General features: G+C 30.6%; 1 long non-coding RNA gene across 1 annotated transcript; it reads right to left on the bottom strand.

Moving 5' to 3' along the window:
* Positions 1-11,607: 11,607 nt before the first annotated feature.
* Positions 11,608-14,080, bottom strand: LOC139486916 (uncharacterized). Its single transcript, XR_011655679.1, has 2 exons — positions 13,760-14,080; positions 11,608-11,865 (listed from the first exon to the last, which is right to left on the bottom strand). It is a non-coding gene; the product is annotated as an uncharacterized lncRNA (long non-coding RNA).
* Positions 14,081-14,911: the final 831 nt, after the last annotated feature.

The following is a 14,911-nucleotide window of genomic DNA, read 5'->3' on the forward strand; positions in this document are numbered from 1 at the left end:
AGAAAACCGTGCATCTTTTAACTAGCATTAATTTATTTGATGGCATAACCAATACTAAAAATCCAGGCTAAAACATTAAGGTTTATTTATACCTGATTAGACACTTCCTTACAGTTCAGTCACGGATGAGTTCTTGTTTATTTCAAATTTAATTCAGACAATGAATATGAGTCTCGTTATTGTAAAAAAAAAGTGATGCATACTTTTCAGACATATGGCGCAATTTATATAAAGATATGATGCAAAATATATTTTCAAAATTTAAATTAGAATTTTGTCTTTTCATCATTAAAAACTTCCATCCTTGTTTCATAATTTCCATAAAGGGTTTGAAAAAGTTATTGATGTCTAAAACCATTAATCACAACCAAAATCTGAAATTTAACGATGACGGAAAGAAGGATCGCAATAACTCGTTTACTTTTTGCGAATGCTCTATAAAATAAGAACAGGGGTTTAGTCAAACACTAGACTAGTCGACTATACAGTGTTCTTTATCAGAGACAAATAAGGACCGTTATGATGTAAGTTGGGGATAAAGAACGCATAGACCCTTTCGTCATATGTCTTATCTAATCAACGTACACACAAGACATACAAGTGAAATGTATTGTCTATTGTGATTTGGTATCCGTCATTCAACTTTATTTTTAGGTCATCACAATATATAGGTATAAATTAACAATTGTATTTTTCAGACCTAGACAAGATTAATTTTTTTGGGGCTATTCAAAAGTAAAATAAAATTGTAAACTTCAGATAAAGTTTCATTTATAGTAGTTCTAAAGTTCAAAAGAATGAACGGCATGATAAGTCATAATGGTTAACCAAGTCATAAAGGTATATGAACACGGCTGTTTCTGAAAATCATTTCCATTTAAAAATTCCCTTTGGAAAATTATCTACACGTAATCAGTCAGCACGTTGACGTGTCTTTTCTTAAAATAAATTATCTGACTTTTCAGTTCAAACATATTAAAACATAAGTACAACAATAAGTCTTTTATAAAGATTTACTACTTCATTACCCTGGACAACAAAACCAAAATCATTGTGATCATGTTGATGTTATTATCCTGTTTCTCATTCAATACTTATTTCTTTCTAAATTTTTGTGATCATTTTATTTTTGAGCCATTTACATCTGGTAACCGTTATGTTGTTCTCATATATTCATTGTCCAACATCAAGTTATGAAATCAAATAATCTTACTTTAATTTGATGTTGTGACTGTAGTTCCGACGCATGAAAATCTATAGCTAACTTTGTTCTATAACGGGTCTTAGAATAAACAAATTGTGTACATTAATAAGGAATAGAAAGTTTTGCCTAACTTGCATGTTCAAGTAGTACAAAGACATTTGTTAGTTCATCGTTTCTTTTTTGCCTATTACAAATGTTCTACCCTATGTTGTAATAGTACAATGCATATCTAAATTATATAATCAATAAGGGACATCAAAAGTGAATAAGATTTTAAATCTGAAAGAAGAAAGTAAATAGCTTCTCTTTCATTCTCTTAATTATTCTTGCGGTTTTTTATTTTAATTTTAAAGATTTTTGTTAGAAATTTTTAAAGATTCATCAAATAAAAAAAATTACTTAAGAGTGATGGCCAGCGGCTTAAATAATTTATCAGAAGTTCACTCTCCAAATTACCATCGAGTATTCTTTATGCAATTTTAAAATGCTGGTTTCAAGTATAAATAAGTACTTCAAATAACACCTACCACTTCGAAAATCGTTACATTTTTAAGAGCATAATGATTTATTACATTAAATGTAACTTTGAATGGCAAGTCTTGACATAACAATAAGGAAAAGTCAACGCGACGAAATATATCAAGTTATATAACTTGGGAATAGTTTCGTACCAATTGTGAAAATAAATTTATTATTGTAGCTTATTTGTAATTACTTTATTGCATGCAATTATGTTAGTCTTTTTTATGCAAATGTGCTGTGAACAAGTACCTGTCTGAAATATACAGGGAAGAGTTAGTCAATAAAACGAAAGTGTCACTCACTTTGATTTGACAAAATACGTTGCATGCAGAGTTTATACGAACTAACGACATGCAAAATTAATATACAGTGAGGATTGTGAAACGCAGTTGAAAAACCAATTGCTTATATTTGTTATCTGTTCGAACTTTGATCAAGACTATTGTTTAAAAAAATAATATCAAATACCAATAATTGGTACTATATTATCATATGACCAATTATTTGGTAAACAGTCTAAATTTCAGCCCGATGTAGCTGCATATTTATGCATCGGACGGTCAACTTAACATGGTGTTCGTATCGGAACCATATTTCTATAACCCAGTCAGCCCTAATGATTGCTAAAGTCATACTAATCAATTTAGCTATGAAATAACCATAAAATGAATTATACTGTTATAGTCTATAATTGCGATTTATTTAAATTTAAATAATTGCAGCAGTCTATTTTTAAAAGTGACATTGAAGAATACAAATGTAGATGAATCGATGAAAATGTGAAGAAAGTATGGACTATTGAAGTAATGACATAAGCACTAATGAAAACATACACTTTGGCTATGTATATAATGTCTTTATACAAAATGTCATTTGTAAATTGTATATAGCATAGAACAACAACGATTTCTAATTGGGATATTTTATCTGCTTTTTGACCTGAAAAGTTGTTTTGGTAGTCAGGTAAAATGTTTCACTGTACTATTGTATTGCTTATTTGTGTATTTCTCTGTCCTGAACGTTCTTTTGCATTTATTTATTCTGTAGTCCTGTCATGTAATGTTGTCATTTTAGTGTTATATTTAACATTGCCATGCATAAAAGGTTTGGCTGGCCATAAAACCAGGTTCAAGCCACCATTTTTTTCAAATGTCCTGTTTCAAATCAGAAAAATGGCAGTTGTTATTTTATAGTTCGTATCCGTGTGTGTTCATTGTCTTTTTGGTTTTTGTTGCACATCAGTGTTTCTGTTGTTTCGTTAATTTACTTTCAATGTTGATGTGTTTTCCTCAGTTTTAGTTTGTAACCCGGAATTGTTTTCTCTGAATCGATTTATGACTTTAGAACACCGGTATACTATTGTTGCCTCTATTCATTATTTCATTAAACATTATTCATTATTTTGTTGCCTGTATTTGGCACGTTATCATCAGTATGTTGATGGAGTGCTGAATTATAAAGAAGAATTAAACCTATTTTTCTATCTATTATTTCCGTTTATTTGAATGTGAAAAATAGTATCTAAACCATTTAATTTTTTCTTTGAAGGACAATCAATGTGTTATTTCTATTGTTCTTCCTACATTTAGCTTTTGACACCCAAAATTTTAATACTCAAGTGTTTTGGTTAAGTTTCTGTGACCTTAAATTCGTTGGAAACCATTACATATTGCCATCTTTCAATGCGATGGCTTAATCATACACACACGCACATTATTGGATAACAACCAGTAACCGTCTGAAATACAAAGTTATTTTCAAATAGTATTATGTAGGAAAATGACGGGTACTGTATTTCCAATACATACAGCATCCAAGTGCGCAAGTGCGAAATAAAAATTTGAGTAAAAAGGGACATAATGGTTATACATAAATAGCTAGTGAAACTATTACCATTAGGTAACATACCAGAAAGCGGAAACATTCTTGAAATAAAGGTGTAGAATTCGAAAAAAACAATTGTTGTGTTGAGTACTAAAGTTCATCTGTTTCTCATTTCTAGCCATGATATTTTCACAACGTATGAGTTTGAATCTTTCTCCGGTATCTTTCGAATCTTTTGTAAAACTTTTTCCTCGTAACGAAAACTTCAAATTGCATAAGTCTTATGTTCTGCCAGATCCAGAATTGTTCTGTAATCTAGCGGGGTTTTGTTTTTTTTTGTTGTTTTTTTTTGTTATACCTTTTCAATATAGACGTGTTTTTACTTCATTGCAAGTTTGAATTATTGCAAAAGAAAATTGTAAATTTATCTTCAAATCTATTTACGATATAGTGTCGACACTATCAAGGTCACTTGTGACATGATGACCATGAAATTTGAAAATTTTGTAAATGTAAATACAAATGTAAGATTGATTCCTCGTAACGAAAAATTCAAATTGCATAAGTTTTATATGCTGCCAGATCCAGAATTGTTCTGTAAATCTAGCATTTTTTGTTTTGTTTTGTTTTATTTGTTTTTTGTTTGTTATACGATAACGACTGAACAAAGCCTAAATATTTAAGAGATATGGCGAGGTTCTTGTATTTCATTTTATTGTGATACATCCCGAATTTAATCTCAGTTTTAAGAGATGAAGAAGTAAGAAGATGAAAAAAGAGAATTGTTGGTGCTTCTAATTTTCTGTTGCAAAATATAGATAAGAATGGGATGTTTTTACGGTTCTGTTTATTTGCAGTTCAGTCTTTTTTTTTCATGTCGTTGAACATCAATTGAAGTACAATTTCACGCTTATTAAACACAATGTAGGTTCATGTTTGTACTCTTAATCAAATCTAATCCAAATCTCTGTGCTGAACGGGAAATACTTGTGTCAAACCTTTTCAATAAATTGATTCAACTTAACTTAAAATATCTTCGTTGTTTTCTGTCGCTATGAGAGTCATTGTCCAAGGGCCCGAGTGCTACATGGAATTTTTTTTAATTTTGACCATGAAAATGGTACTTTAAAATCAAACTTACTATAACTTCGTATAGAATTTATGTTCTTGAAGCTATAGAGGGAAAACTGGAGTAGAAAGTATGCGGACATCGTTCAAATATTGTGTGATTTATGGCTAGGAATCACAACTAATCATGTATTTCAAGTTCAATACGGAAACTTTGTCAAACGAATAAAAATTTGAAGTCGAAGTGTTTATTCAAGATAACCCCATGCAACTTGAATGCATATAATCAAAATTGGAACATATATGCAAAACATAAGAAGATAATGTTTAACCACATCTATGATTACTCATTTACTACAAGTGCACTGTCCAAGGACGTTTATTCAGTTATATTGGTAGTGCAACAACACTGTCCAAGATATAGGGAGTTTGAGCTATCACAAACATGTCCAAACCTTCCTTTCCTAAGTTAAGAACATGTGGTTCAGTGTTTGTCGTTGATTCTTGTCGGTCGTATTTATTTTTCCCTCGAATATTTTGTTATTAATAAGACTGACAGTTTCTCAAATGAATTGTTCCATATTTATTATGACGGGCGCTTTTATAGCCGACTATACGGTATAGGTTTTTCTCACTGTTGAAGGTCGAATGGTTGCCTGCAGTTATTGCTTGTATCCACTTAATTTGAACTTTGGTGGTAGTTGTCTCATTGATAATTATACCATATATCCTTATTGTTATATTAAAATATAACCGCCGTTTTGTTGAAGTGACGTTTGACATCTGCTATCGGATTTTGTGAATAGTTTTTACTCAGATCGCTATTCACACATTGAATCCTTACATGAGTGCAAACGTACAAATATGTTTTCAGTACAAACAATTAAACATGCATCTTGTAAATCCTATTTTCGATCATTTCTTATCAGAAATGCACAAGCCTAGGAACTGAATGAACTGTTAAGATTAACCGATATCTTAGGAATTTCCTTTCACCAACCTTTTCTAGGGTAGGTAGTTTCAAATAGATTGTGAAATTAACATTATGATAAGTTGTTAGTTATTTTTGAAGGAGATGTCGTAGAATGGTTGTAAAAAAATCTTAATGAATCATGTAATATTTGTACCTTATAAAAAGGTCGTATTCAAGTTCTTTAACTTTGTTCGAAATTCGAGCATGACATATTATTATTTAGGATTTCCTGTAAGTGTCGGTGGGTACTAAGTGCATGGTAAAAATAGAATTCATCTAACCACGCCCATTACATAATATACATGTACAACAATAGTGTATGTAAGTCAACTGTTACAACCACATTTATGTCATGGAGGATTTAATGGTGTATAGAAATAAGTAAAAATTTTCTATCATACTTGGCATCTCTTCTAAACAATAAATCGTTCGAATATTTTTTTTGTTCATCGTTTGCTATTCGTCTTATAATCCATGACATTTACAATTTTGAACAGAGTCAAAATCATATACAACAAGCCAATTACAAAGAATAAAAGAATAAATTGACACTCACAAAAGACGTAAAGTAAGCAAGTCCACCAAACGCTACACAGAAAACTTAAGATGAACCAAACACAGGACCTTTTCATAACCGGGAATGAATCCATCTATTATGGAAGTTTAACTATTTGCCTGGTGACACCATCGTAATTTTTTTTTAAATTCATCAATATTAAGGTGACTTATTATATCAGAATGGTAGGTGTACCTTTACAAAGTTGCACTCTATGATATCTTTTTCAACACTAAACCTCTCACTTATACATAACTTATGTCTACTGAATTTTAACATTTGTAATTAAAATAGGTATTTGAAACACCCCCGATACCGCAAGACTAAAAATATAAGAAACAACATAAACAGCAAAAGGACGACAAAATAATTACTAAAATATTGATATATATAAGATAACATTTCCATGCTGGTCAACCAAAATCATGAAAGCGTCAATACAAATGTCAAGGGATGACTTCCCCGTGATGATTTCGTTTTCTTGTTTTAATGACGCCGTCGTTGGTAGCAACCGTTTATAAGAAAAGTATTATAAAGTACGCAGGCTCTTGAATACCTTTTCAATTGATAGCTACGTGTATTAACATCAAGTTTGAATTATTGCGAAAGAAAATTGTAAATTTATCTTCAAATCAATTTCCGATATAGTGTGGACACTACCAAGGTCACTTGTGACATGGTGACCATGACCTTTGAAACATTTGTAAATTAGTAAATACAAATGTAAGATTGATTGTTGGTTGCTTTAAGTTTATTAAGAATAAATAAGAAGTGGACAGGTTACTCATGTCAGTTTTATTCATTAACGCATTTGAATCAATGTGCTCATGTCTTTTAAGCTAAATTAAGTATTATGGTCAGAAATGTTAAACAATGATCAAACCAAACAGTAATTTCGTATTTTGTTGTTAAACACTTGATTATTTATTGTCAGTGTTTTATATGCCAACCAGTTTGTAGTGTCCTTTAGTTTCTGTTGAAGATGTTTTTCCGAAGGTAGGGGTTGTATCTAAAATAAAATAAAACTATAGTGTAAGAAATACATTATTCAAACAATAAATAATTAAAACAGAAAAACAAATCCGGAGTAAGCATTTCATATTTTTTCCGATAGTTTGATTTGATGAAAATAATATGCCTACCATGTTAATAGACTAGATAATTATATGAAAGAAACATTTTTGAGTTTAAAACATATATAAACCGTTTTAAACATGTTAATGTACATTACCATTTGTTTTTTTGTTGTTGTTTTTTTTTTTATCCCAGAGAGAAACTACAGCCAGCATTATCCGTTTCTATTTTTAGTTTCGTTTAAAACACAATTTTGATTGTCAATTCTACTTTCACATTGACATTAACTTATTAATAAGAGCGGCAAATTCCAATGCTATATTTGGGGGCATCAGAGTTATTTGCAAGGTTTATAGTGAAGTTACACAAAATGAAGTCTTTCATTTGGTCTCTGATAACTTTAATCACACATGTATTGTTTGACAAACATTAACGGTAATCTGATTTCCAACGCAGGACGCATATTTTGACAATTAAAATGTTTCGAAAGTGGTGCTCAATGCCAAACTATTTGATCACACCGAACTTAATAGAAGACGCTTTATTGACTCGATACTCTCTTCAAGTAAACATCTACTAATTAACTCATTTTTTCTGTTGTTTAGGCAAGAGGGACCTTGGCTATGAGTAACACTTTTAAATATGTCACCAATAAAACAGTTTATCGTCGTACCAGCATTAATCACGGTTTTTTGGAGAGGTTCATATTTCGTTAATCTCAGTTGTGTGAGTAGTATAATTTGGCATTCTTTTTAACTAATGGTTTTGATCGTCGCCTTGTTATTTATATTTAACCGTCTTGTGTGTCAATATATAACACCTTGTAAAATAATATGTACTTAGTTATCAGTAAAGATAAAAACAATGTACTGTTTGTAAGGATCAAAACCCACCAACATATTCATAGTTTTAAGTAAATACATGCATACTGGCAGCGTAGATGTATATTATGTTGAAATAAACACGTTTTAAAAACAAATATATTTTAGAAACAATTATCCGATAAATGAATCATTTATAAAAAGTATCTACGGAAGTAATGCGTTACACAGTTACAACACATATTCGATCAAACGATGGCAAAGGAACAGAAACTCGTTGTATATATAAATATATCAAGTTGTCGTTCTTTCTACATATGTCATCGAAAAAGTAAGCAATTTTAAATATATATATTTCAGAAGTATCATTTGACTTACGTTGTTTCGAAGTCACTGGTATCGGTTTCCAACTAGGATAGATAACAATGTATTACAAATAAAACACTCAAATGAAAAAAAAACCCAAATAGGTGATAGATAACAGCAACATATACATTAACAAAAACTGAACAACATAATAATCAAGGCTTCCACAAACTTACACGATCGACGGACAAGAAGATCTGAATTTTCTAGCCAAACAATTTACAAAATAATCATATGTTTATATGCAATATTCCTATTCAAGCATTATATAATAATAATACTTATTGTGTCACTGTTAATTGTTTTTTCTTTGTTTCCTTGTAAAACGTAGTGTAGTACGTAATTTAGATCAATTTCAAACCCCTTTAAACAGGAATAACAGTTTGAAACAACACTGTTTACATCGCAAATTTTAAAATTGACAGCAACACACAACTGGTACATTAATTTTGTGCTGAAAAGGTAAATGACGAGCACGGTCTGAACGAACTTGCTTTCACAGGATGTTTGTTACGGTAGCAATAGCTGAAGGTTTGATACTGTCGCTCGGAGAAATAAATAAATGAAAAATGCTTCTGACTTTCATTTTCAGATTATCGGGAGAAAACACGATATGAACTGAATTTATCGTAGTATATCATTCATGTTTCCCTTACAAAAAGCAATTCCATGCGAATTTGAAAATGCTACTTTCAGTGCTAAGAATCTAACTGAGACATTACAATTAAAGGAAGGTTGCAAACAATGCAGGCTATGTTTCCAGTAAAAATAAAATATTCTGAACCGAAAACTAAGATGAAAAGCTCACTTCTTGAATGTAATATCTTTATAAAAATCGCCGTAAAAACTTTTTGAAATGCAATTGATCATTGGATTGTTAACGCAAATACAATAGTATTTCGGCAAAACAAACCAACCGATTTTTTAATATATTTTAGTAAAACCTTTACCAAATTACAATATCTATACTTGCAAAACAGTTGCAAGTCCGAAGCGCTTTTGTTGATTTACATTCACCAAAAACTTATTCAAATGATTTTAGGTATAAAAAAAACTGTTATATATGACAGCCCTTTAAATCTGCGACGTCACTGTACATATTTCAGTTCATATTGTTCTTTCTCCCGATAATCTGACAATGAAAGTCAGGACAAACGAAACACTCAAACAAAACCCATAGAACACTGCCATTAGCCTAGCAACGATTGGAAATTAAAGTTATTTCAATACATGTAACTATGAAAACACATAACACAAAGGTCAACAACACTTTGGTTATTTAAGGAGAAGGTTAATATGCTGTTAAGAAAATAATAGAAAACAATATAAATATAATTGCTGAGAACTGAAAAAAACACTTAAAGAAGTTAACAACAGAGGGCTTTGCTGCTTTTCAATATACAATTATCGAAATCATTTTGGGAGCTGATACACTATCTTATAATTGAATATAAGCACCAATAATAAATGTCAATTCTGAAAAGAGGAATCAGAAACCAAATAGCAGTTGTTTTGAAGTTTCTATGGTCTCCAATCTCTGGCAGTACTAATCAATTGGATTCTTGAAATGACAAATATTGAACTGCCTAATATTGATCATTAACATTATTTTATCTGGTTACTTCGAAAATATAAAAATGAGTTGTTTTTAATATATTAAACAATGCAAAATATTTGGCTCAGAAAATAATAGTTATCAAAGGTACATTTGCCATACAAAAATGAGTTGTTTTAATATATTAAATAATGAAATATATTTGGCTCAGAAAATACTAGTTATCAAAGGTACATTTACCATACAAAACAATCAGATGTGTTTCCATATTTGACAACTTTATAGACCATTAAAAGTATTTGGAAGGTCATCTAATTTACCCCAATTCAGGAACTAGGAACAGAGCATCTCATTGAAATTTCTTTTTGAAGATTTGTATACCAAATACAGGATTCACTTGTTGCTTTTCAGTTCTTTTTACTTTTATTTCTTTTCTTAAAGTTTGAGAATTTACCTAATGCTATATAATACTATATTCTGTTGTTGTCTTGATTTAAAATTGCATAAGTCTGAATATATCCCTCCGTATACCTTTCTTCATACATTGTGCCACATTATGTTTTCTATATGCCATTTCACCACGAAAATAATGTTGATAAAGCAAGAGCTATTAGAAGTACATAATGATTTTTTTATAATTATTATTAACATGATTAAAAAGAATATCCATTTGTATCAAAAGGTGTGTCAATATATCTTATAATTGAATATAAGCACCAATAATAAATGTCAATTCTGAAAAGAGGAATCAGAAACCAAATAGCAGTTGTTTTGAAGTTTCTATGGTCTCCAATCTCTGGCAGTACTAATCAATTGGATTCTTGAAATGACAAATATTGAACTGCCTAATATTGATCATTAACATTATTTTATCTGGTTACTTCGAAAATATAAAAATGAGTTGTTTTTAATATATTAAACAATGCAAAATATTTGGCTCAGAAAATAATAGTTATCAAAGGTACATTTGCCATACAAAAATGAGTTGTTTTAATATATTAAATAATGAAATATATTTGGCTCAGAAAATACTAGTTATCAAAGGTACATTTACCATACAAAACAATCAGATGTGTTTCCATATTTGACAACTTTATAGACCATTAAAAGTATTTGGAAGGTCATCTAATTTACCCCAATTCAGGAACTAGGAACAGAGCATCTCATTGAAATTTCTTTTTGAAGATTTGTATACCAAATACAGGATTCACTTGTTGCTTTTCAGTTCTTTTTACTTTTATTTCTTTTCTTAAAGTTTGAGAATTTACCTAATGCTATATAATACTATATTCTGTTGTTGTCTTGATTTAAAATTGCATAAGTCTGAATATATCCCTCCGTATACCTTTCTTCATACATTGTGCCACATTATGTTTTCTATATGCCATTTCACCACGAAAATAATGTTGATAAAGCAAGAGCTATTAGAAGTACATAATGATTTTTTTATAATTATTATTAACATGATTAAAAAGAATATCCATTTGTATCAAAAGGTGTGTCAATATGTCTTTGGGCCAGATGTTGTCATCAGTTACCGTATATAGAAAAAAATCGCCACTAGAACACTCCAATCAATGATGGTCTATTTTTGTCTTCTAACGGTCCTGTTATCATCAGGCTAAAAATCATTGATGTTAAATATTTTTGAGCATGTTTAAAAATTTTTAAAAGTTTATTTCTAAACCAAAAAATTACATATGTTGGTTCCTGAACACTGAAACATCCGCAAGAACATGTTGATTATGATCCACGCTGTCATTGGTTTGGATGTCTTCCGAATAATTTGAGTGTTCAGCGAATGTATCCGATACCATATCATTAATTGAATTATCGAGGGACGTTGTCATACGAGAGGACGAGCGTTGATGAATCCTTCTTGTTTCACTTTGGTACTTGAATCTAAAACAGATATCTTAAACTTAATAAATCACAAAAATCATCTACATCTGTGCCAAACATCACATTCACATTTACATATGGTACTTTTCACACATGCATTAGTATTACGATTTATTATGGATTATCACATGTATACAAAAACGTTTTTGAAGTATTTCGATTTAAATCAGGAATAACATTATATATTTTTTTTCTGAATAACGTTCAAATAACATGATCTCTATCAACTCATACAAAATACAAGGATTAACATTTGGTATTCCAGACGCGCTTTTCGTCTTCAAATGACTCAAAACGGACGCTCAGATCAAAAAGTTATAATACAAAATAAAGTACGAAAACTGTTGCTTGTCGTTTTGGTCTTTAAAGCTTTTTTTACCATGGCGTTGTTACTTTATTTCCGCCTCTTTTGAACAGCATTGGTTACTCGAAATATCGTAATAATTTGCCAAATACATTTAAGATTATATATTTTTGAGATAGCATAAATTTAGTATATGTGTATTTGTGTTGTAAAATCATTTGTTTTTAGATTTAAAGTTACAACTTGCAATGCCTTACACATATACTAAAATCTGCTGAATTAGTTTAACTCAGATGTTTGAAGTCTTAACGATGATATATTCTTGAAATATTTATTTTAACATGTTACACATATATTTTTTTAAACCGAAATTATATAAAATGCATGTTTGTATTGAAACCAATGTTGATATAATTCAATTTTTAATGTTTGTAAAAACATTATTACAAAAATAGAAAACAAAAATAAAATAAATATCAGTACCATAATTTATATCTTTATAAATGTAATTTTAATAAGGTTCCCCGTTATAATTGTTTTCACTAAATTTTAAATATTCCGAAATGGTTTTGACAATTTGCACGTTATACCGAGTAACATGAAGACATCGGTTGTATGTTCAATAAAGACAAAACAATTGTCTTATCTTCACAATTCATTCCTGCAACTGACTAATGATATAAAATTGAGAATGGAAATGGGGAATGTGCCAAAGAGACAACAACCCGACCATAGACAAAAACAACAGCAGAAGGTCACCAACAGGTCTTCAATGTAGCGAGAAATTCCCGCACCCGGAGGTGTCCTTCAGCTGGCCCCTAAACAAATATATACTAGTTCAGTGATAATGAACGCTATACTTATTTCCAAATTGTACACAAGAAAAATTAAAATAATACAAGACTGACAAAGGCCAGAGGCTCCTGACTTGGGACAGGCGCAAAAATGCGGCGGGGTTAAACATGTTTGTGAGATCTCAACCCTCCCCCTATACCTCTAGCCAATGTAGAAAAGTAAACGCATAACAATATGCACATGAAAATTCAGTTCAAGAGAAGTCCGAGTCTGATGTCAGAAGATGTAACCAAAGAAAATAAACAAAATGACAATAATACATAAATAACAACAGACTACTAGCAGTTCACTGACATGCCAGCTCCAGACTTCAATTAAACTGACTGAACGATTATGATTTCATCATATGAACATCCGGCACAATCCTTCCCGTTAGGGGTTTAGTATCATACCATCATAACATATATGAGAAGAACATAACCCGTGTCATGCCAACAACTGATTTTTGAATACATATCTTAATCAAAATTTGAAGCTGTGATTTTAATAGACTGATCTGTTAACTAATTTCGAAACTGCTCTTTCCTTGTTTACACAATGCCCACAAATGAATAGCAAAAGATACCAAAGATATTATTAACAGTTTAAAAAATACATCAAGACTGAGCAATGCCAACCCTATCAAAAACTGGGGGGTATCATGTGCTACGAACGGGTAAACAGAGTTTGATCAACATGTAGCATCGTAAGTTTATAGAATTCAAAACCAGTAAATGTTGACTTATCATAACTTACCCGTGTGTTTTAAATCCAAATATTTCCTTCGTTTTTTCCCAGAATGCTTTGTTGCATGTAGCATACCATACAAAATTGAGCGAATAGTATGAGTATTGGAACACTAACAAGACAGACTTTGCAACACTCATTTTAGTCTTTTTCAATTCATTTTCATATTTGTTATAAGAATCGTATATAAAATATACGCTTATTGGAACGGTAGTTAGTAAAAAATAAGAGCTATTTAGCAATAACATTCGAGTGAGTTTCTGACTGAAATGACGTCTGTTTGGTGCTTTTCTGCTATTTCTGGACTCAACTACGGACGATTTTATAAATTTCAGATGCTTTTTAAGAGCTCTATAGACAAAAATATTAAGAATCAACATTATTGTAAACGGTAAAAGAGATAGAATAACTAAATCGATGTATGTAAATACATATTCTCCGAAATATTCGTATGCTGGTGTAAGGTTACCGCATGGTCCGTTTTTGCCTTCTATTCCGTTTGTCCAGAAGAAATGCATGTTAATTCCTGCTAGAATTATAAAAGCAGTTAAAGCAATGACTGATGTTTTCCTAATAGTTGCTACACGCATGTACAAAAATGGAAAATTTGTTTTGATAAATCTATCAATGATCAGACACACTAATATCCATGACGAGTAATGCATAGCAAAATACAGGACGAATAAATTTATTTTGCAACTTGCCTCTGACAATGTTCGGATATCTAGTTTAAAGGTATATTTAATCCAATAGCGTAAGAGACCGTCTAACAAAACTGTTATATCCGTTATGGCTAAAATAAATAACAAAAAGAACGGCGTTCGTCGCCAAAATCGCAACTTTTTCAAAACAGCCAAATTCAAGCAATTTCCTAAAATTCCAACAACAATTAAAACGGGCGATATATATATATATACGTAACTTTCTGCACGTTTTAAGGCATGAACTTCATTGTAATTTGATGTTTGATCTAGGGTTGTTGAGCTGTATGTGTTTGTGTTTAGAAACTGCAATGACACATTTTCTAATGATGGCTGTGTTATGGTATTGAATAAGATATTATTCGACATATTCCTGGCATTCAAATTCGTACAATCACTGTTACATTATGTGAATTTAATACAATCCCCAAACATCACTATGATTTAGTAAAATCATACT

Source organism: Mytilus edulis, chromosome 8 (genome assembly GCF_963676685.1).
Source record: "Mytilus edulis chromosome 8, xbMytEdul2.2, whole genome shotgun sequence".
Classification (NCBI taxonomy): domain Eukaryota; kingdom Metazoa; phylum Mollusca; class Bivalvia; order Mytilida; family Mytilidae; genus Mytilus; species Mytilus edulis.